The following is a 24432-nucleotide window of genomic DNA, read 5'->3' on the forward strand; positions in this document are numbered from 1 at the left end:
TAGCACGAGCCATTTTTTGGACCGTTCTGTTCATCCTTTCCACCACTCCATTTTTCTAAGGAGTCCTAGCTGTAGAGAATTCCCTTCTTATTCCATGTTCTTCACAGAAATCAAAAAATTCATTTGAGGTAAACTCCCCACCTCTGTCGGACCTGAGGCACTTAATTTTGTGATCTGATTCGTTTTCAGCCAAGGCTTTGAAAGATTTGAATTTTTCGAATGCTTCGTCCTTGTGTTTCATAAGTCCCAACCAAACCATCCTAGAGAAGTCGTCAATGAATAATATAAAGTATTCTTCTCCTCGAGGTGACCTTGTCCTAAATGGACCACATACATCTATATGGACTAGTTCAAGAGGCCTGCTGACTAATCCTTCCTTCTCAGGGAAGTTAGTTCTGGTTTGCTTACCAAACTGACATGATTTGCATATGGTGTTGTCTGGAATTTTGATATCTGGAAGACCAGGAACTGTCTGGTATTTGCATGCTTTCCTTATTTGTGAAAAGCTTAGATGCCCCAACCTCCAGTGCCATAACCAATGTTCATCATATTTGCTCAAATAGCATTGTTATTGTCCTTCTTTAAATATGTATAGATTATTTGGAGTTCTTCTGCCTTTGATCACTGTTTTTCCTGTATCAAGATCACGAATGCTACATCCATTTGATCGAAATATTACCTCGGTTCCTTGATCGCATATCTGACTGACACTCAGTAGATTATGCTTCAAGCCATCAACATACAAAACATTTCCAGCTTTGACCTTTTCTTTCAAGTGAGCAGTGCCTTTTACTTTTATGGCTGCAGGGGTATCATTTCCAAAAGAAACTTTCTTACCCTTTTCTAAAGCAGTATATGATTCAAGTTTTTCTTTATCACCTGTCATATGCTTCGAACATCCGCTGTCGATGTACCATAGATTTTCTTGTCCTTCTACATAAAAAGCTATCCCACATCTTTCTGGTTGTGGTTCCTTTATTCTCCATGTTCGGGTGCTTGAGGCTTGTTCCTTTGTCTGCCGAAACCTGCTCTTGCATTCAGAATCTTCATGACCAAAGTTATTACAAATAGAACATTCAATTTCATTTTCAAGGGCCGAAAAATTGTTATAGGTCCTTTTCGTAATCCCGGTCATACTTCTTTGTTTTTGAGCTTCTCTAGTCATGATTGTCTTATAGGCAACACATTAAGCTGCTTTGTGACCAAAGTTATGGCAAGAGAAACATTGGCCATTGAAGAAACTTCTGCGATTATCAAATCTACCAGCCAAATGATTGTAATTTCTATTTTCATCCATTCTTGAAGCAAATTGAGAAGTTTTTACCTGTGGCTGGTTGTAGCTTTTGTTCACCCTTAAGATGGATTGCCCCTGGTTTACCTGGTAGTCTCTGTTTGTTCTTGATGTAATTCGTCCCTGCTTTACCTGATGATCTCCATTGGGCTTTTGCTCATTCCTCCTTGTTGCATCAAGATAACTCTTTGAGGTGGATGCTTGAGATGTTTCTCCATTATAACCTAGACCTGTCTTGATTAGTGGAGAACGTTGTACATTGATAATCTCATCCAGAGTTTCAGATCCTTTAACAAACTTAAGATTAAGAACCTTTGTTTTCTCAATTTCTTTTCTAAGGCCAACAATTTCACATTCTAACTTCTCAAGAGATTTTTCTTTTTCATCAAGTTGAAATTGCAGAGTATCAATGATCACATTCTTTTCTTCTAAACATGTCTTGAGTCTAGAAATCTCTTCATAAAAGTCATCCACATCTATAGCATCCATGTAATCATCATCTTCAAAAGCCATTAAAAGTTTATAATCATTACCTCGTTCATCTTCGTCACTATTTGATAGGCCATCACTGTCTTCATGAGTGTAGTAACTTTTCTTAGTTGCATTTTGTTTCTTGTTCCATCTAACAGGTTCTTTTCCTTTGTCAATATTATCCTTGTGAGGACATTTGGCAGCATAGTGTTCGACTCTCCCACAAGCAAAGCATTTGAAAGGTAACTTACCTCGGAACCGTCCAGTACCCTGTTGAAGATTTCTGACAAAATTTGATTCTTCTTCTTCTTCTGACACGTGTCCTGACTCGTAGTACTCGCCTTTTCCTGAAGCCTTGAAGGCCACTTCTCTCCTGTCTGATGGACCTCCTTTCCTCATTTCATAAGCAGTTAGAATTCCGTGCAGCTGTGACATTTTAAGACGTTGTAGATTCTACTTTTCTTCTATAGCAGAAACTTTAGATTCAAACCTAGGGGAAAAAGATCTTAGAACTTTTTCAGCCACAACAACCTCTTTTATTTCTTCACCCAAATTTTTCATACAATTAACAATCTCATCTACATGAAGAAAATAGTTAGCCACACTTTCATCATTATACATCCTGAGATTTTCATACTCAATCCTGAGGGTTTGAAGTTTTGCTCTTTTTACCTGATCATCTCCTTCATAGCTCAGAACAATCTTGTCCCATATTACTTTTGCAGATTTAAACTGCATTACCTTGACAAATTCTGATTGAGATAGGCATCCTAATAGAGTATTGACTGCCTTTGCATTTGTTTCATATTTCTTCTTCTCAGCCAGATCTGTAGGAGTTGCTGAAGGAAAAGTATACCCTGTATCTATGATATCCCAGACTTCTATACCAAGAGATTGAAGATAGGCAGTAACTCTTACCTTCCAATAAACGAAGTTTGTCCCATCAAAAATCGGTGGCCTGATTGATGCTTCCCTCTCGTAGTTGCTCATGATGAAAGATCTTTCTTCAAGCGATCAAGCTTCTTATAAAGAACCTGCTCTGATACCAATTCTTGGAAATAATACTGAGAGCGGGGGGGGGGGGGGGGTGAATCAGTATTATCAAATTCTTTTCAATATGCCTTCCAGATTTATACTTTAATTTATTCTTCAGATATTGATCATTAAGTTGTATGTCAGTACCATATAATAATGAACAAGAACCAGAAAAATAGATAAGCACACCGAAGAACACCAGATATAAGGTGGAAACCCAATGTGGGTGAAAACCACCTGCTGCAATATGTCTCTATCTCCTTTCAATTTGGAAACTTCTTTTACAAGGATTTTGTACTTGTGCAGTCCTTTACCAGTACGTAGGCTACAACCTGCAGAGAGCTACAACTGTCTCTCGTTTTCCAGTCTCACCTGGAAAATGACCACGTTTCATTAATTTTTAGACTGGATCCAAGAAGATCAAATAATCATCAAGTACATGCAAATCACCCAATCTCCTTATACAACCAATGAATCATCCAACTACTCAAAATGTTGTAAACAGAAAAGTAATACTAGAAATCTAAACCCAGAACTCTGCAACAATTGATAAAATACAGCCAATAAATGTTTCAAGACAGGTCCGCAACTTCACCAATATAAACCTACGGGTATACGCAACCTTTCTGTGCCTGAACTACGCAGATCCGCACTATATCCTTCTGCTGCTTGCATACCACTGCAACTTCCCCTTCTGCTGAACTGCGTACCTCAACTCAGATACGCACTGCACTGTGTGTCAGATCGCGTACCTTCGCACTGTTCCTTCTGTGCCTCTGCGAATCTCCGCACTTTGCTTTCTCCTGCGCTGCGTACCTCGCACTGCACCTTCTGATGCGCTACGTACCCCCGCACTGCGTACCCCTGCACCTACGCCGTGGATCGCGTGCGAACATCTGATTAGGGCCAAATTAACAGTCCTCCAATGTGCCAGAGTCAGTCAGATCCATAGATTTGATCATGCACTAGAGAGTTCATGAGTTATCAATAGATTCACCTTAAGATTTCTCCTTGATTTAGATCTTAGCTTTGTAAAACCAAACACCCAAAATTTCAGATCTTAAGATATTCAATTTTTCACAAGTGACCATCCAAGTGATCTCCTTCCCCTTTTTATAGTCAAACCCTTATCCACACCATGGGACAAAACCATCAAAGACCAATACAAGGGATCCAAACTGGGGTTCAATAAATTAGATCCTATACCACGGGCCAAAACCATAGGATCGTAAAAGACGGGCTAAATACCAAGGGCCAATCATAGGATACCCCACGTGAGTGCGCTTCTCTGCATTGGAGTGAGTGAACTGGGGTACCGCACCTTATGAATGGTGAACCTGCGGGTATGTCCGCACTCCCTCGTCGGGAACCTGCGGGTCCGCACCTTTTGAACGATGCACCTACGAACCTCTTATTTTCCATCAGTTTAAGAGCCTGAAAAGAGTTTTGCCACTTGAGTGAGTTTCCATCAAGTACAACACCTGTACCATAGAGCCAAACCAGAATCATAATGCCAACACTTGGTTCAAGATTAGTTCTGGTTACTGTTATTGTTTTCTGGGTATAGAATTCAGAGAAGTGATTGTTTGATTCAGTTTTTGTTGGTGCAATGAGATTGATTGATGGAGATAGACTTTATGTTTGATTGATGTTATTCATGGATCCAGTTTGAAAATTTATGAAACGTGGTCCATGGAAGAAAAGAGAAAGCTGTAGCCTTCTGTAGGTCAGCACCTACGTACCGGTACATCAGCTAGTACAAGAGCTAAGGGGGTTGTAGATCCCTTCCAGGAGAAGCTAGAGAATGAGAGAAGGTTGTAACCTTCTGCAGGTAGAAGTTTGTGTACTGGTATAAGACTGCACCAGTATAAAGATATTGTAAAAATAAGTTTCTTATTAAAAGAAGATAGAGACAAATTGCAGCAGGTGGTTTTCACCCACATTGGGTTTCCACCTTATATCTTGTGTCCATGTGTGCGATGATCTGTTCTATTTTACTGCTTCTGTTTACTGATCTTATGATTAATGAAGTCCTGATGCACTGATTAAAGATCAACATTTAATGAATCTTAAGTTTTTTGATATACGCTGGTTGCTTTAGACACAGTAGCGTATATACGCAGTTTCCCATAGCTGAAGTAGCGTATACAAATCTGATTGTGAAATGAAAAATAATTGATTTGATAGTACTGATTCACCCCCCCTCTCAGTATTATTTCCAACACCATCTTCCATGTCTAGCACATGCTCTCCACAAATTCTCTTACCTCCAGAATTCCACCACATTCTTCATGCAACATCTCTTTGTCACATTGCTTTTTCATATAGCTCAAGCAGTATTTTATTCTCTTCTAATGTATCATACAATTTCACTAGAATTTCTTCAATCTATTTTATAATATGAAGAACTATATCTTCTTCTTTAGAATTTATAGCATCTGTTCCATATAGCAAGATATTTGGGAAATCATCCTTTCCATACATGTCTCCCTTGCTTAAAAATTTATGATTCCTTTCTTTAATTTCTTTCTCAAGTTCCTCAACTTGATTCCTGAAAAAATGAACCAATTCTTGGGATTTTTCATTCATTTCACATGCATCTTCCTTATTTTTCCTTATTTCATCCATTCCTTGCATGGATTTATCATATATTATAATTAGTCTTTCCTTTTATTCAACTGACTTCTTTACTTTTTTCATAGTTATTAACTTCCCTAGCCGAAAAAAGGGCGGTTCCCTGAGCTTTTGCTTCATGTTGACTACTTTCACTAATTACTTCAACTAAATATTTAAGCTCCCTTTCTGTTGATAAGCCATCTGTAAATGGTGTCTCCTCTTTCAACTTTGGAGTATACATTGCATATTTTAACTATACTACTACATCAACATCTGAAAGTTTCATCTTAATAAAATTGATCATAAAATTTGTTAGAGTCGGTCTTGTCAGTCCTCCGTCAGAGATCAAAACTCTTTTTGCATTTCATTTCTAGGTGTCTCACTCCATTCACTTAGCTGCATTCTGCTAGGGGCATGCCATAACCTGATGGAAGGGCCTTATAATTCATTCCCCTCATGTCTTGTACCTGTTGGCTTAGGTCTTTTCATCAATGTTATTAAAGTCCATGACAGTCAAGGTTTGATCTTTTAATGGAAAAGAGTCATTTTGGTCACTAATTCTAGGGATTAGTCATTAGGTCTTCAAACAATGTCCAATAAAGCTAGCAACGCCAGAGGGAGGCTCTTATAAAGTTGTGATTCACAGATTTTAATCGTCATATTGATAGATTACTATTGTTCTTCAAAACATTGTTTTGAAGAAAAGTCAACCGTTTGTCATTTGTAATAATTTTCAAAAGTTTCTCAGTGGATTTCTCCAAGCGCAGCCCTGGTCTCCTTAGCCAAATTCCATGTCGGCTACCCCTGCAAAAAATTGCCAAAAGTTTCATCATTTTAGTCAAAGAAATCAAAAGAAGTGTGAAAAGCAGAGTTGTATTAATTTTGAAAAAGTGCCAAAGTGAAAACATTACAAAATGGGTTTTGGAGGAAGAAAAATTCAAATCCAACTCTTGCAACATATTTTTCCAAGTTATATAAATCATTTGTGTCAAGTTACATTCATGAAATCTTATAGCAAAGTTGAATTTAGAGGTTGAAGAACAAACTGCAATTTGAAAAGGCCGTGACTGTGTTAAGAGTTGGAGCGCGGCGCATAGGTGGAGTAGCGCGGCATACTGAAGGAGCATGGTGCACTGGGTGCGACCACATAGTGTTAAATAACATGGGCACAACACACTCAAATGGTGTGGCGCACTGGGTATGTTGCATGGCACATATACACAAAAGCCCGATTTTGCTCGAATTGCAACCAATCGCCTTTCAATCCCTTGAATTTGCCAGGTGCGGTCGATCTCTCAGTGTTTCATCCATTTTTATGTTAGTATGATGATGAATTATGTTTTCACAAAAACTCTTAAACCCTACCACTTAAAATCATCAAAGCAAATGTTGTTAGGGTTACAAATTCATTATGTTGGTGCCAAGGTTCTTCCTCCATTTCATTTTTCCTTCTTTCCCTCATTCCCTTCTTCCCTATGCCACTTTTTCGATTTTTCCCTATCCTAAAATGCTACTAAAATCCTATTCCCTATCCCCTCCGTAAATTTGTCAAAGGTAAAACCCCAAACCCTACCCCATATAAATTTTCCTAACACCCCAAACCCTACCCCATATAAAAGCTCCTAAACTCCCTACATGTCCCTAAATAAAATTCCTCCTCATAGTCCCTAATCCCTTCATATTATTCCCCTTCCTAATAGTCCCTTGTTGCATTTTCCCCTTGGTGGAAGATTTCAACACATCAAAAAGAGCAGTTCAAGCACAGTTCATACACGGCAGTCATCTTGTCTTCAAGGTATTGTGTATAGCAATCATGGCATCTGAGCATTCATCAGACTATGAGGTGGAAACCCAAAGTTACTCTCCCTTGGAAGAACAGGCACCCCGGAGGCCTCATAAAAGTGGCAGACATGTTAGAGAAGAATCGAAAACCCTTACAGAATTGCAGGCCTGCCCTCTTGCTATGTCATTTTTTCAGCATCAGTCATGATATGAGTTTTGTCAAAAGGTGGCTAGTGTCCAATTTCATCATGAGTTGGCTCATCTTTTTGTGCTGCACTTGCACGGAGATCATGCTATCTTGGCTGGTGTCACCTTTACACTCACACCAGAATCTGTCTCATTAGCAACCGGTATACTAAACATTGGTGAACCATGGCACAAGAAATAGAAGATTAATCGGCAGCATTATGAGCCATACATCAAAACTAGTTTCTTAAGGTAACTCAAGAGAGTGTTCCCGTTTCGATATCTAAAAGATGAGTATGCTCCACTAATGAGATTGATTATGAAATATTTCAGCTGTGAGGGGAAATTCTCTCGTCTTTATGCTTACCACATCAGGTTACTCATGCATTTCACCAGGGTACGGATGATGAACATTCCGTATTTCATTTGCCGGAACATAGAGAGGATGACCAACTTTATACAGCACAAAACACCTCAGCAGCAACTTAACAGTGTCTATCATTTTTCTCTTATTAAGATTTTGGTGGTTCATCAGCTTGGATTGCAGGGCATCACTTGGGATGATTTCATCTCACGTGATTTCTTCAGAGCTTCACTGGGAGTATCAGAGGTTAAGCATGAGGGTGAACCTTCTCATCGGTATGAGCGCCATGAGACTGCTAGTGTTTCGGTTTTCATCACATATTAGAGGGGTGCTAGACATTTTTTTGGAGCAGCAAAGCGAGTGTTATCTCCACTCGGGGTGGAAGGGGCCTCGCTTCTGACATCAGCACTACAGGTACAGGACAGAGGTAAGGAGCTAATGCATGATGAGGGGCCTTCAAGTGAGCCATCAGGTGAACGAGAGACCGACTTCATTCTCCTTCATGATGATGATACAGATACGGGTCCACAAAGCGCCAAAATTAGAGAGATCATCTAGGAGCAGCAATCAGAGATCAAAGCCTTATCCCTTGACTTTGAGAGGGATAAGTGGAACATGAAATATCTGGAGTGGAGGAAAAAACAGCTTGAGGATTAACGAGCGATCATGGAGCTACAAAACATTTGCGAGAATCGCCAAGCTGCGCAAAGGAGAAGAGTTGATCTCATGTCATTGAAGCAAGAGATTAATGAGGATCGGGAGGCCAATCTCGAGAGAGTTAACATGCACTTAGAGAGGCTGCTAGACAAGGCCGACAAGGACCATGCATTGCTGAGACACATGGCTTTCCACTACATGGCGCGAAACAAAGTGTGCAAGGCCCGAATCAGGAATTTGAAGGCGAAATTGAGGAAGGCAAGCAAGAAGCAAAAGAGGAAAAGGGAGATCAATCAACTTCAGATATTGGCCGAGGCCTATTTAGCCTAGCATAACACTTGATAAGGAAGCTCTAGCCCAAATTTCAAGAAATTTGGGGCATTTTTGGTATTTTTGGAAATTTTTGTGAAAAAACAGGGTTTTTCTCCCTGTGTGTCGTGCCACGTGGCGGGCGCTTACAATAGGAGGCTCCAAATGAAAAAAAAAATATAGTTTTGGATTTTCCATGGAAAATCATGACTTTTGGTGCATGGCCAAGAAGTTTGGGCCAATTTTGAGTCCTCAAGAGGTCAAAAACACCCAAAACATGACCTCTTTGCCCCTAATTTCACACACAGGAAGCAGTCTTGTGAGATTGAAGTTCTGGAGAGGAAAATGGGCACCAACTTCAGAAATTCCACTTGGATTGGAAAGTAGACAGGCAGGGCTTTCCAACAAGCACACTTGGGCTGAATTTGGACTTCAGAAGGTACCTCAAAACCAGCTCCAAAGTGGCACGACGCATACAGTTTTTGGCGCGGCGCATAGAGACCCAACGACCAAAATCACTCCCGCTTCACGAAATTTTGATTCGCAATTTTCTCCAAGTGGGCCCGCTCATTTACAATACATTTTTCCTGGCATCAAAGGAAAAGTTTAAAAAGCATTTTTGGCTTCTATGCTAGTGGCCAAATGAAGGCGAATAGCCACCCAAAAAATTTGCACTCATATTTGCTTTTTTCTAATTGGTCCTCACGGAAAATTGAATGTAACTGCTCATGGTTGGCTCCTCATTTCCTGGGTTGATCGAATTTCTCATGGAAAATCTTATTTACTGTATTGAGAGTCATTTTGTAAAGGGTTGGAATTTCTAGGAAATTGTGGGAGAGAAACCCAGTCACTCACTGTACATTTTGACAGAGAATTAATGAAAGATTGCAGCTCTAGTTCATGAGATTCCTGTGGCATGAGTTTAGCAAATGTATCTTCTTTATGTTTCATATGTATTTCATTATGTTTCATATTTTCATTCATATTCGTTTCCGGTGAAATCTTTCTAAGTAAGAAAAGGTAGAATTCAGTGCACTGCTCTACCTTGGGATAGATTTCACGTTCTATGTTTTCTTCTGTTGAGAAGGATTCATGTATTTATGCATTTTTCACACTCTTAAACAATCTCTCCACTTGATATTATTTCTAATCTAATTGCTATACTTTCTACCTGTCTTTTCTCACAAAATAATCTGCGTCTTTGAGTTAAATTCTCTGCTCATGCAATTCTTTGGTCCCACACATCCCAGAAAACTCAGTCATTCATCAAAATACCTCTATCACATTTATTTACCTAGCCTAAGATCAGTATTCATTTTTGAGTCATCTCAGACCCTATTGTTTATTTTCCTGAGTGTGACCCGGAGAGAGCCCTCTCCTGTTCTGGTAGGCTAGCTACCAGACCAAGCGTGGTTTGTGGTTACCCTGAATTTTGCCTTCCTTCAGCCTAAGGCAAATTTAGGTGCTAACAAAATCATCAACACACCTTTCCAATTTTTCTTTGGCTTCTAGGTAGAAGCACAATTTATTACGAAGAGCTTATGCTTCCCTTTAGTACCCATCAACTTTTTTGGGAAGCAATTCATTCTCCTCACTGATGGAAAAATGCTTTGCTTCTAATGGTTCCTTCTCGTTCACAAGGTTCAAGTCCTACTCATGCATAAGATTCCAATCCAAAGCTTCGAGTAACTAATCTCATAATACAACTATGTGTTCTGAAATTTTCTCTCGATATCGACCCTCATAAGGTTCTTGGTACCTTATTAGTTGTTCCATCAACCTTATATTTTCCATTGTAAACCTTGTCACCTCATGATTGCGATCAAGACGGTTCCTTAGAATTTGTAGCTCGCCCATTAACACATTCTTCTGTTCTAAAAGGTGTGCTTCCACAGACATCTTGTCAGAAGCAACTACCTCCCGTCTCTTAATTTTTTCTTCTAAAAAATAGAGCATCATCTTTCCACATGGTGCATCTTCCTCACATTGTTTAACCAAAAGTTTTAGTTGTTCATATTCAACATCCATTGCCTTCATTGTTGTTTCTAAATATTTCTCCCTTTTCAGGGCTCCTCCAAGTGCATATTCCAAATATATTTTGTGAAGAGGCTTGTTATGAGCAGGTAATGGGCTTGCTAGAGCTTTCATATCCCATTCATATGGTCCTAAAGAACTCAACAGGTCCATTCTTCCATAGTCATCTTCTTGAGTGGGCGATACTCCTTTGAGTTGACCACGCAGATGACTAACTTCTTCCTTCAACTATTGAATTTGCATATTCAAAGTTATAACATCTTCTGTAGCATCTTCATTTACAGAAAGGACAATATTGTTGGAAGAGAAAAGAGTGAGATAGGGGTATCTATCCTTCACAAGTTCAAATAGATTGATGGCCATGCTTTGAACAAACCCTCCAAGAGAATAAAAATCTAAACTTGGAAGTTCGTGCTATCTTTTAACTAGATGTGAATGTTCTCTTTCTAGGAGTACTATCTTTTGCTTGCTGAGTAGTCAGTGTCTTGCATAAAACTTGATTATCTGTTTGGAATTTGATTAGAGAGATATCAATTCACAATATGATTATCTATATTTCATAACTCTCTCTCTAAATTGTTTTCCTTAATATTCTGGGCACCTTTCATTTGATTTTGCAAGCAAGGAATGGTTTCTGTGGAGTGATTAATCTAAGGAGAAATCTAGTGGCACAAAGGTTTGTCTAAGATAGTTTAGGGCAGTAAAAACATTATTTTGGGTTGCAGGCAGTTCTTTGGTTGCAACGTAAACTTTACAAGGCTAGTTTGGGGCAACAATGGAGCAGTACTTTGGCACATAGGTCTAGACGAGGTAGTTTTAGGGAACCAAAGTCGGTATGGCAACAATAACCTTCTCTGTGGTTGTGGATTCATCCAAAGAAGAGATATGGGCAACAACTTGTCCTTAATAACACTTCTAAACCTTAACTTGTGGTTGTGTAATATTTTAGTTCTCAAATTTCTCTAATGTACATTACACACAAATTATGTGAAAAGTTTTTTAGAAAAAATTAAGATGGTTAGTTGTAAGCCAACATATAAACCTATAGAGGTTGACTTGAAGTTATTTACCACATTTTTCTCTAAACTAACAAATGAATATTTGTATAAACAATTGATATGGAGTTTGATTATCTGAAAACCATTAAATGAGATTTTAGCAGATCACATTTCTAAATTTATTACAACTACTAAGGTTGATCGTTGAGTGACAATAAAGAGAATTTTGACATATGTGAAGGGTAATTTAGAGTATAGAATCAATAACATTATATGGTAGATGAGAGGATTTCTAACTTATAAGGTATATATATTTGGTCACGGAGTAAGGTATTTTATCCTATCATTAGAAACTGATGAAAGCATTTCTTTCCTCTACTAAAACAAAATATAAGGTAACAATCATTGTAGCTTGTAATATAGTTTGGCTGAGGAGGATACTTGCAAGTCACACAAAAGTCTAGTACTACACTTCACAAGGATAAGTGGAGAATTTTGAAACTCACAAATAATCCTTTTTTTAAGGAGTGGAAAAAGCATATGGAAGTGCATTTCTATTGTACTTAGACATTTTAGCTATATTCTAGATTATGGGAATATTTCAGAATCTGAAAAATGGGAATGAGGTCAAACAATTGACTTCACTCCTGTCTATCAGATTCCTAGAATTTGCAACCAATTTATGTTAAGTTATTATATTCGATAGTTGTTGGAGAATTAAGAAACAAAACTACAATATTGCACAATTCTTGTAATAAAATCGATTTTGAAATAATTATTTTACAATTTTGGGAATATGAATCTTTCCATAAGGCTTTTCAAAATTGAATCAATTAGTTAGAATAGTTTAATATGCTAGTTTGTAATTTCTGTTGCTATGATGGGAAAAAAAATATTATATATGTTTTATATATGATTTAGTAACTGTCAAAATATACACTGAATTTTACATGTTGCAGCGTTGAGGTCCTTGATTATGAACTTAGCATACCTCTATTGGGAGTTATGTTCCTGCAACATGAATGCATATGCATGTGTAAACATAGAAGCATTATTGCCTAGATGCCTCAATGAGTTATATTACGTTTTAGTCTTTAAATAAAAGCCATGTTTGATTGCTTAAAAAATCTGTGATGGTAGGGAGGAGTTTAGAAAAAAATACAAAGAGGATAATGTTAATGCCAAAGGGGTATGTCAGATTCAAAACCCATAGTTATAAGTTTGTCTTTTTTTGTGTGTGATATATCATTTATATATTGAGAAGCTATGGTAAACATGGGCTTGTTGGCCATTGTATATGTTTTGCATGTGTGAAGTAAATTTGTAGGAATTGAAGTATGAACTATTTCATGCAGGCTAATAGACAAGGAGCTTATAAATGGAAGTCAATGACATAAGAAGTAAGGGAACACTTTGAAAGAATTATTGCATAATTTTTATTTTTAATGGTTGGATTTTGGTTTGTGTGTTGTTTGGTTCCCTTTTAAGTCTCTTTTAAAGTAATTTGTGAATAATTTTATGTATTATACAAAACCAATTTATGACATTCAACGCCTATTATAATTATGTCCAAAATTAAAGGCCTCTGACGAAAAGTATTGATTTCTTTTATTGGCGATCATAATATAGACATTGACTAAAACACTGTCATGGATAACTTTCACATATAAAGTCTTTATCATTGTGTGGATTTTGAATAATAACCTTCAATTGAATAAAATTCAAGGTTCTTTCCAACCAATATAGGGCTTCCTCACTTAGGTTCAAACTTAGTTTATCTATTTAGATAGGCTTGTGGGCAGTGGCTCTAGGCTCAAGAGTTTAGTGGCAGTCGCATTGACTTGATCCAAGACTTATTAGTGACAAGTAGTAGGTCTACCAATTATCCTGATTAAAAAAACACCACCTTCACTTGAATAAAATTTGTTTTTACTTTTTGTTTTTTTGGGTGGATGTTGGTGTATTCTTTCAACATTTAGGGTTTAAAGAGATAAGTTCCTTTTGGTAAATAATAGGTCTCATTTTATTTCCCAATTTTGGCATGGTTTGATGGGATTCTCTAATGCTTTCATTGGTTTCTGATGATAGTATAAAAAACCTTACTTTACGAAGGCTCATACATTAAATATGGAATATAAGATTGCCATGACTAAATATCTTGAAGAAGTCCGACTAGTTTGCTTATATTCTGTTTGAATGTGAAGATTATGCATTCAAGTTTTGTTGTTGCATGCTCATTATACAATTTCATGTGCAATGATCTCTTTTTTGTTGATCTTTTGGAACCATAGACAATTCATTTGTATTCTATCTATTTTGTAGGCTAATGAAGAGGTTGACTCTGCAGAAGTTGGCAAAATTGACATGGTTGGTTTAACATCTTTTAAAGCTTCTACATTCACCTTTTATGACCATCTTATTCTTATGATAACTTGTAAGATGATTATGAAATAGTTGTACTTAACGCTGTTGAATTTTCATATGAGGACTACTTGTATGAACTAGAAGATTCCAATAATTATACCTCTAAGGATTACACATCTGAGTACTAGTAAACAATATTTTTTTCAACAAAAAACCTAATTTCACCAAAAAATTTTGTTGGATTGTTTTCCCTGATGATGACTCATGATCATTGGACATGTGCTTAACTATAGTATATTGAACATGATGAACCATTAAGCTATATATATTTGAGATAGATAGGCGCAACAAGTGCTACTTAAAATTTTGTCACATTTGTTGTTAAATGTTTGGGGATGTCAGTGGCATGAAATATCCTCATTGGATGGAAATATGGTATTATCAATGAAGCCATATCAGAGCATACATTGTTAATTTTTTGTATTGCTAAAGTTATTCTTACATGCAAAGATCATATCAGAGTTTCACTTTGACGTGAAGTATGGAAAACATGGAGGTTCTTTTGCATATATGTGTGTGTGTGTGTGTGTGTGTGTGTGTGTGTGTGTGTGTGTGAAGAGGTATTAAAAAAACTCATTCTTTCAAGATATTTTCTTCCTAATCAAAATTTTGAGTGTATAGAATAATGTTGTGTCTATAATTAATTTATATTGCATTGTGAATTATGTGTTGTATAAGGTAATATTATTAGTCTCTACATTTAACTTTTATCGTCAACTTGATATAGCTATCAGGTCAGCCATCTAGGAAGAAAATAACATATGTATTAATCTTATGTTACATGTAGTCTTGTAATGTTAATATTTCAAATAGAATAGAAAACCTAGACGAAGTGATGAGTTTGAAATAATTAAAATATTTAACATGATAATGATTTGTGATATTATATGTTTCCACAAGAGCCACAAAAGCAGTGACATTGAAATCTTGTGGCTCTTGTTTAGTAAAAAATTTTCCAAGAATTTAAAAAGCTTTATAATTTATTGAAAGTTGTAGTATTTACAAGTTATAAAGTTCAAAGGTATAATTTTTTTAAGTCTAATTCTTTCAAGGGTTCTAGCTCAACGAAAGAGTGTCTTCTTTACAAGCAGGAGGTTGGTGGTTCGATTCCATCTTGCTGTGATATTTATATAGAATAGTGACGATCAATTTTTAGTGATGGAGACTCTTTTGACCATCACTAATGAGCTTATGGTGAGATTTTTTGACCCTCACAAAAATATGAAATGGTGACAGTTAACCAATGCCACTATACATATGCATCAATAGTGACGACCATGAAAGGTCGATTACTATAAATTTTTGTTGTTCATATGAAATGGTGATGGTCACTTTTTGTCATTATAATCATTATTCGTGACAAACCTTGAACATCACCACAACACCTATAATTTTGGTGACGAAGGCTCATTTGATCATCACCATATATATGCATCAACGGTGACGGCCATGAAAGGTCCATCACAAGAAATCGTTTTTCATATGAAATAATGACAGTCACTATCTGTGATTAGAATCATTATTCATGATGGACATTGAATATCACCATAGTATCTATAGTCTTCATGATGCCACCCTTTGTGACATTCAATTTTTTGGTGAAAGAGGCTAAGATCCATCATCATTGGTCATATGAAATGGTGACAGTCACTATCCATCATTATAGTTTCTTATTGGGGACAGACCTTGAATGTCACAACACCTATACTTTTGGTGACAGTGGCTCTTTTGACCGTCACCAATGAGCTTAGGGTGAGCATTTTTGACCGTGACAAATGTCCTTGTTTCTTGTAGTGCTATGAATAGGATGCATGGTGTTCTTCAACTTGATCTGGGATCAAGTCTGATTGATTTTTTACCTCTTGAATCACTCTCGATCAATTCTTCTTCATTATTACATCAGTGTTCAATAGAGCAGAGAAGAGATGGGATTTAAAGATGGTTCATGGTGTCAGGATGGCTTTATGATCAGTGACAGTGGCTGATGGTTTGATAGATGGAATTCTCCCTATTTGAGAGCTAGTGTTAAAATTGGCAACTATGGAAAATTCCACTTTGGTATTTCTCCTTTGAAGAATATTATTGTGGAATTGAATTTCTATTTTCAAGAGGTCCAAAATCGACCTTAATATCACCAAATTTGGATAAGGAAAAATATTTATTTACTTATAAGAATTTCTACAGGTCATGACCTTATTAAGGAGGGAGAAAAGAAAAATTCAAATTCAAATTTTCCTCCAAAATGTTAAGGTCAACTTCACCTCCATAGGAGAAAATTGTTATATATATATAGGTGTCCTCCATTTTGATTAGACACATCAACTTTCTTTGATAAGGTGTGAGGCAGTCGAGGTCTTGATGGAGGTTGATGAACTATTTGTTTTTGGGTTAAGGCTGAGATTATTCATGATAGTGAGCCACATGTCTGGATGGATGAGTATGGGACCTTTGCTAGCCCGAGTTTTGTAGAAGAAAGGGAATCCAAGGTTGTTTGGACTCTAGAGTAAGTGTGGGTATATTTGAGAATGGTTCTTGGTTCAAGGCTGCATCTTTGGATGAGGACTAATCTCACAGTAAACCTTGAAGCAAGCCACACTTTTCTAGGCCACTTCCAGTCAAACCAATATCTGTTCAGATGGTTGAGTATCATCTAATGGAAGGTTGTAGTTTGTTATGTTTGATTGGCAAGATGTATGGTCTGTTTTTGTATCTTAGGAGGTTAAGTGGAATCTAATTGTTGCAAGATATGTTTGAAGGAAGGTCGTAGTTCATGGAACATCTATCAAGTATGAAAAGGGTGTTGTAGCTGAACCTTCTTGTGCCTTAACTAGTATTTAAAACTGAAGAGTATAAGACTCTAGCCCTTAGTGCTAGAGTTGTCATTTGATTGAGTCATCTTTGTGTTTAAGGGCTTTGATATAGGGTCTTCATACTAGGAAGTCAATATTGAATTTAATTCATTCTACTCTTTCTCTCTCTCTACTAAAATTTTGATGATTAATAATAAGAAGATTTGATCAATGGTTTTCCCCATCTTGGGGTTTTTCCCTGGCTTGTGCCATATTCTTGTGTTCTTCTATCTTGGCTTTTCTTCAACACTTACGATGTATGTTCTTTCATAAATTACTATATGTGATTGTTAATGGATTAAAGGGAAAATGGATGGATGAAGTAACTAACTGAAGCAAAGAACATGTTAACTCAAAATTAACACTTTTGTATTCCTTGAAAACATCCCAAAAATGGGTGGGGATACTGTCTAGGACCCAAGCACTTTTAGGGGACCATCCCCACATTCATGGTGAAATTTAAGGGACTTTTTGGGTACCCAATCAGCCCATCCAAGAAGTTTAGGATCTAACCTTAGTCATGTCTAGCCAAAGATAATAACTATTTTTCTATGTTGCACAAGTATGTGTCCCTACATTTAAACCTTGGGTCCCAACTAAGCCAACATTGCATGAAATTTGGTACTCATTGCAAACATCTTGAAATAGGCAGGGATGCTATCATGGAGTCAAATAATTTTTGGGGACTATCCCAACATCCCTCAATTTTTCAACTCATAGATATCCCTCCTGTTGTAGCTTTCTAATTGGGTTAAAAACTGGCAAAAAAATAAATAATGCCACTTGTATAACATGGATCCCATTCACTAAGAAAGAAGACTTATGTAATAAATCCTAACCTAAGTTAATTCTCTCATTTCATGCTTCATTTTACTCTCATTGAGAATCTCAAGTATACCTATGCACAAATTCATAGACATCCCTCATGTTGTAGCTTTCTAATTGGGTTAAAAAATGGAAAAAAATTAAATAATGCCACTTGTATAACATGGATCCCATTCATCTAAGAAGAAAGACCTAAGTAATAAATCCTAACCTAAGTTAATTCTCTCATTTCATGCTTCATTTCACTCTCATTGAGAATCTCAAGTATACCTATGCACAAATTCCTTTGGTGACGCCATTCTTCCCTAATTATCAGAGTCTCACATCTTACATCACTTGGCACATTATTATTTCTAAAAGTTCATATCTATTCAGTAACCTAGTTCTATTTCATCATTCGTGTGTATGTGTAAGCCCAAGGCATCTTCTCAACCAGTTGTTGCCAGAATTGATCATTTGGTTACTTCCCTGCCAACAAGTGTTTGCATAGAATTCCCTTCAGTAAGGTGGACTAGTCTATGCCAATGACTTTACTAAGGATACCATGTGTAAAGGTGGGGAAGCATCCCTTGGATTTCCCCATGAGATTTTCCTTGGGAATAAATATAGATAGATATATGACATACCATGTTAATTGGGTTCATCTCGGGTGGTTGGGAGGAATGATTATTATCTTCCCCACCACCAATTCAATTCCTACAATTGACATCTCTCTCTCTCTCTCTCTCTCTCTCTCTCTCTCTCTCTCTCTCTCTCTCTCTCTCTCTCTATATATATATATATATATATATATATATATATATATATATGACATAAAATGTCAATTGGGTTTATCTTGGGTGGTTCGGATGAATGATTGTTATCTTCCTCACCCCATGTTCAATTCCTGCAAGTGACATGCTGAGCTCATATAGAGTATATTATTGGAATGACTTCAAGCCTTCTTGTTGTATGGCCTTGAGCCCTAAAGAATATCTCACCCTTTCCCATGGGCTTGAGGGTGGGGTGCTTTGTTACATGGTAAAAAAATATACATATATATATATATATGTGTGTGTGTTTGTATACACATGCATATCTTTCCTACAAAATTAGTTACAAAACAAAATCATGTACCCTAGGGCCTAGATCACCACAAGTGTTATTTTTAATATAATTCTTGTAAGATAATTTTTTACTAAGTTTTAGGGCTCAAATTCCAAATGCAAGCCCTATATTAATATGGGTTTTTTGGGGGCTAAGCACAAGGCACAGAAGTAACTCCATGCTTGTTAGGCACCCGCATTCTCACTGCAGCTAGGGAGGTCAACATCAGATGCTTACAATTTTTTGAAATCTAGCATAGATCCTTCTTAAACTCAAATCTATTTGAACCACAAGGGATAAAAATAAAAACATGTGATAACCTCTCAACACTTATAGATCCAAGATTAAGATGGATCTACACTAGTTTATCTTTACACTAGCATTTCTTTTACATTAGAGATTGGGCATCATCTTTTTTATTGTTTTAATTTATTCGACCCACACTTCCTCCAAAAAAGGTTAAAAAAAGGAGTGATTGACCCTTCCTAAACCTTAATCCTAACCTATTTATGAACAACCACACCTTTTAGTTTGCATCACAGCCTTTTGGATTCTCATAGAACATTTGTGAGCTTATGAAAAATTTGTAGTTATGGAAAATACTTGAGATTTTTTAACAGGAGCTCTTCTAATGGAAATCAGGAGCTCTGATTTGAAGTGTTTCTTGGGCTGATTTGGGGTGTTTCTTGACTGATTGGGATCCAGAATGCTTCTTGAATTGATTTTTTAAGCTGATCTTGGGATTAATTTAAAGTGCTTCTTAAAGCTGATTTGAATGTGTTCCTTAGTAGATCAGAGTGTTGATTCAGAGTTGTTATAAGGTTGAATTGGAGTGCTAATTCACAGATTCAAAATTTCTTTTGGACTTCCACCACCAGAGTGTTAGTTTAGTTGTATGTAGCTTACAAAACCTTTCTTGTTCCAACAAATTATTGTACAATAGTACAACAACCATCATTTTGGCAGTCCATAGAGCATTTACGAAGGCACACTAGCAATTATAGAGGAGATAGAGAGATGGAGGGCGCATGCATTTTTTGGCATGAACACACCATCCTTTTTTAATTTCCATATTATATGTTTTCCTAAATCATCAATTCAGTCCTAATTCTAAGTTTTTGCTTTAATTAGTTTTGCATGCACTGTTAAAGGGGATAGTTCCCTAGACACTCATGCATGAGGATTTCAATCTAAGTTAAGCCAGGAAGATCTCTGGAAGGATGCATGCTTAGGAATAATTGCAAGTGTTGATAATTACCCAAGGATAATTGCAAGGATAATTTTTCAGAAAACTTATGGCAATAGCTACTTAGTACATGTTTTCTTTTCTGATGGTCGCCCTACAAATTAAACAAATGATCTTGTTGCAAAAGGAGATCAGCCTGGAAATGATTCTTTACACATCAAACTTCCATAAAATTCTCAACCCATCGAAAAAGGGAGACAAACGAGCTCGGAGAAATCCTAAATTTAATTTTTAAAACTCGCAAAACCCTAAATTTAATTTAAAGAAATCAGCAAAACCCTGTTATTTTTCTAAATGGAATAAATGGACCCATATAAAGGAGGGGGGAACCTTGTAATTAATGAGGAATGAGATCAAAATGGAACCTTTGCCTAATCATTGTGGTGGCTCTAGGATTCAAACCCACATCCGGTGTAACCTTGAAATCCTCTGTAACTTTCGAGGATATATCATCTGTCATACTGTGAATCTTGTAGACCTAAAAGTAGCAATGGAGAAGAAAAACAAGAAGGGCACCACTACTTTGTTGGAGAATGGAAAAATTCAAGGAGAAATTCATGTATGAAATACTCTGTAACTTTTGAAGATATATCATCTATCATACTATGAATCTTGCGGACCTGAAAGTAGCCATGGAGAAGAAAAACAAGAAGGGCGCCACTGCTTTGTTGGAAAATGGAAAAATTCAAGTACATTCATGTATGAAGACATCTTTGAAATTTTAGGGATACGAGTTTTTTATTAAATTTGTGTGAATGGTTGCATATGCTTGATGGAGCGTGGACGTCACGTGGTTTGAGCAAAGATTTTTTTGGGAAGCCTATAATAGAAGTATACATTGTATTTAGTTTGTAGTAGAATTATATTAGTTGTACTCAAAAGAAAGGATAGGATTTTGAGAGATTGGTGAATATAAATTTTATAAGGATAAAAATGTTGTTGGTGAAGGAAAAGTTGTTTCTTACTAACTCACTAAGTATGGTGGTGTAAAACCTTGCATTAAGGAGTGGTTACAATGGGGTTAGCAAAGATGAGAGTTCAAAGGACCAAATGATCATGGAGGACACAAAAGCTAAAGAGCAAGTTGAACAAGCTTTGAGGAAGTAGAGATAACTAATTAGTAGTGATTGAACTAGATGTGAGAAAATGAAGAAGGCAATAAGGAGTTGCAAAAGGAGATTAGAGAGGAGGGAAGTAGTGAAGTGAGGGTGAGAGAGTTGGAGAATTTGAATGGGAAAGGTGAGTTGGCCAACGAATGGTTGTGAAACAAAGGGTTGATGATAAAATATAGCTCAATAAGGAGTAGTAGTCAAGGCACCTCAATGAGGTTTGATGAACACTGTGGAGATATGTGATTACAAAGTGACATGTTGGATGCAATGTAGAATGAGATTTTGGCTGAGAAAGAATCAAATGAACTAATGGGTAACCATATCTTAAGGCCAATCGATGTGTCCCAACTATTAAGGGAGGATGAGAACCTAGTAGTGGGCATGGCACTAGACAATAGAAAAGTTGGCCTCGTACCAACCCCACCCCTTATGCTTCTTAAATACAATTAGGTAACACTACACTAGCTTGTTAATAATGGTTCAAGTTCACCTAGTAGACATCTTACTTATGGAGGAACAATACGAATTAGAGGAAGTAATCTTAACAATAGTGAAAGTTTGAATATTAAGAGTAGAACAATTGGGAGTTTTAGTTATTTAGAGCAAAACAAATAAGATTTTTGTGAGTTTTAGTACATATGATGCTTTGAATTATAACCAAGGGGCCTATAAGAGAAATAATATTAAAGTGATCTACTATTTAAACATTTAGTCATATGTAAATGCTTTGGGAAAAAACATAATGATCCACATACCTTGATATAAAACAAACCCTAAAAATATCATTCTTAAAATCTCTTATGTAGTTACCTAATGTCATTCAAGTAGACTATCACAATTACTTATGTTAGTAATAGTGTGATCATATTTTTCATTCTCTTAAAGGAACTCTTTCTAGACATGCACCCCATCAAGCATAAATCATCCTAAGATATGCCTTTGAAGTAATATAAATCATCCTATGACTATCCTCAAAAGAATTATCACCCATAGCATTGGTGATGGTGTAAGGCTTGTATCAAAGTGATATGAGATTTTTATGGGAGTTTGTCAATTGCTCTTTATGTAAGTCCAACCATAACTTGTCACCAACCTAAAACTTATGTGGAACCCAATGGATTGTGTATTTACTTGTACTTGGAGTTGGCAACTTTCTACAAAGTATCATGAACTCATTGTTGAATTTGTTGGATATGTTCCTCAAAATTGGTTGCTTTTCTTACCTTGTTCCAAGTATGGGAGGTGTCTTCATGTGTTATTCCATGAACATAGCTCATGAGTGGATTTTGTTGGGACAATATTCTTACAAGATACCAAAATTCCCATCCTAAGGAAGCGATCAACAACAAAAAAACACATTCGTTACCATGCTTGGTTGAGGGAAAACATGACATAAAATCCATGGTCACTAACACCCAAGGATTATCTAGAGTAGATTATCTAGAGTAGGAAAAGGCATAAAGCTTGTGTGGATGGCCATTTCCTTTGGCAGAATATAATTATTCGACTGCTTACATGCTTCGGTAATAGGATTTAGTTCATTTTCATAGGTCGGGTATATATGAAACGCATGATAGTGTCTGTCTATGATAGACCATCGAATGTTTGTGTTATGTTGGCACTACATTGACGACATGAATGATTGGACTACAGGGTCCCTATTTTGTAGTCATTCATTGACAAAAGATACTTCCCCGAATGGATAGAAGTGATAATTGATAGTTACAAAGGTAGGAATAATGGCGTAAAATAGTATTGTTTCCATAAAGAAGAGAACTATAAATAGGCTCATGACCACCATCAATATCTATTGGAGCTGTTGCGATGAAAGAAATAATGAATAAAAAAGTGGTGTTCAATAGGATAAGGATCATCAATATGCTGAACCATCAAATGTAAAGATGGTTTTTAGTGATAGTGATCTATTCACATAAAAGACCCCATAAATGTGTGCTTTGCGATACCCTTAGGATCCAATAAGTAATACAAAGTGAGAGCATTTGTTGCTAAGGGGATAGTGCCAACAATCCTAAGTTGACCCAAATCGACACCTTGTCACCCTTGCACAACTAAGGTGCCATTTTGAGCATCAATAGGAGGCATAATTAAACAAGTGAGAAAATATCACATTTAGGGCACATGTTCGGAAATATTTATACATTTTTTTTCCATTGAGGGTACATTTTACATTTCCAAAGACGTAAATCACATATTTGGAGGAATTTTGGATAACTTGTCACATTCCACTAGCTTCATCCATGAAGAGGAACTCCCATCCTTTAAGAAGAATTTGGAGGATTTCATGGCATAGTCGAGGATCACATGTATAAAAGAAGAAAATCATAGTTAAGAATATGAAACTTAGCATTCGTACCATGTGGTGCAAAGGAGAAGGACATAGGTGAGGAGTAATCCATTTAGAAACATCTAAATGTTTGTTTATATCCTCTTTCCAAAGAAGAGAATATATCTTGTGAAAAAACACCCAAATTGTTAATAGAGGAAGACTATGGTATGGTTTACTTTTTCTTCCACATGTCGAAAGACTTTCATGTATTTTAAGGTGTGTTTTGTTGTTTAGTTCACATATTTGGAAGCACAATTTCACATGTGGAAACATCTCACCTTTGGGGCACTTGGCTACAACGTTTTATGCATGTTTTCTATTAAGGATATATTTTACATTCCCCGAGGAATAAATCAAATATTTGGAGATAGCTTCGATGACTTGTCACATTCCACTAGATTCACTCATGAAGAGGAGCTTCCATCATTTAAGAATCTTTTGGAAGGTTTTAATGGCATAGTCAAGGGTCACATTTACAAAATAACAACACCCAAGTCGAGAAGATAAAAATTGGCATCCACATCACATGTGGTACAAAGGAGAGTAACATAGGTGAAGAGTGCTCCATTTTGAAATATCTAAAACAACTTTTTTATGTCCTCTTTCCAAAGAAGAGAAGATATCTTGAGACAAAGGGCCCAAATTGTTGAAAAAAGAGGACAATGTATTGGATCATATGGACTTTGGTTTCTCCTCATTAGATGGACCATTATATGACCCATATCATTAATTATTAGGTGTACACAATCATACAAGGCTATTTGTTGGAGTTTGTTGCAAAACGTTGCCCATCCTCTTTA

This window comes from Pinus tabuliformis, chromosome 5_2 (genome assembly GCF_031772625.1).
Source record: "Pinus tabuliformis cultivar Carrire ecotype Pingquan chromosome 5_2, CPIR1, whole genome shotgun sequence".
In the NCBI taxonomy this organism is placed as follows: Eukaryota; Viridiplantae; Streptophyta; class Pinopsida; order Pinales; family Pinaceae; genus Pinus; species Pinus tabuliformis.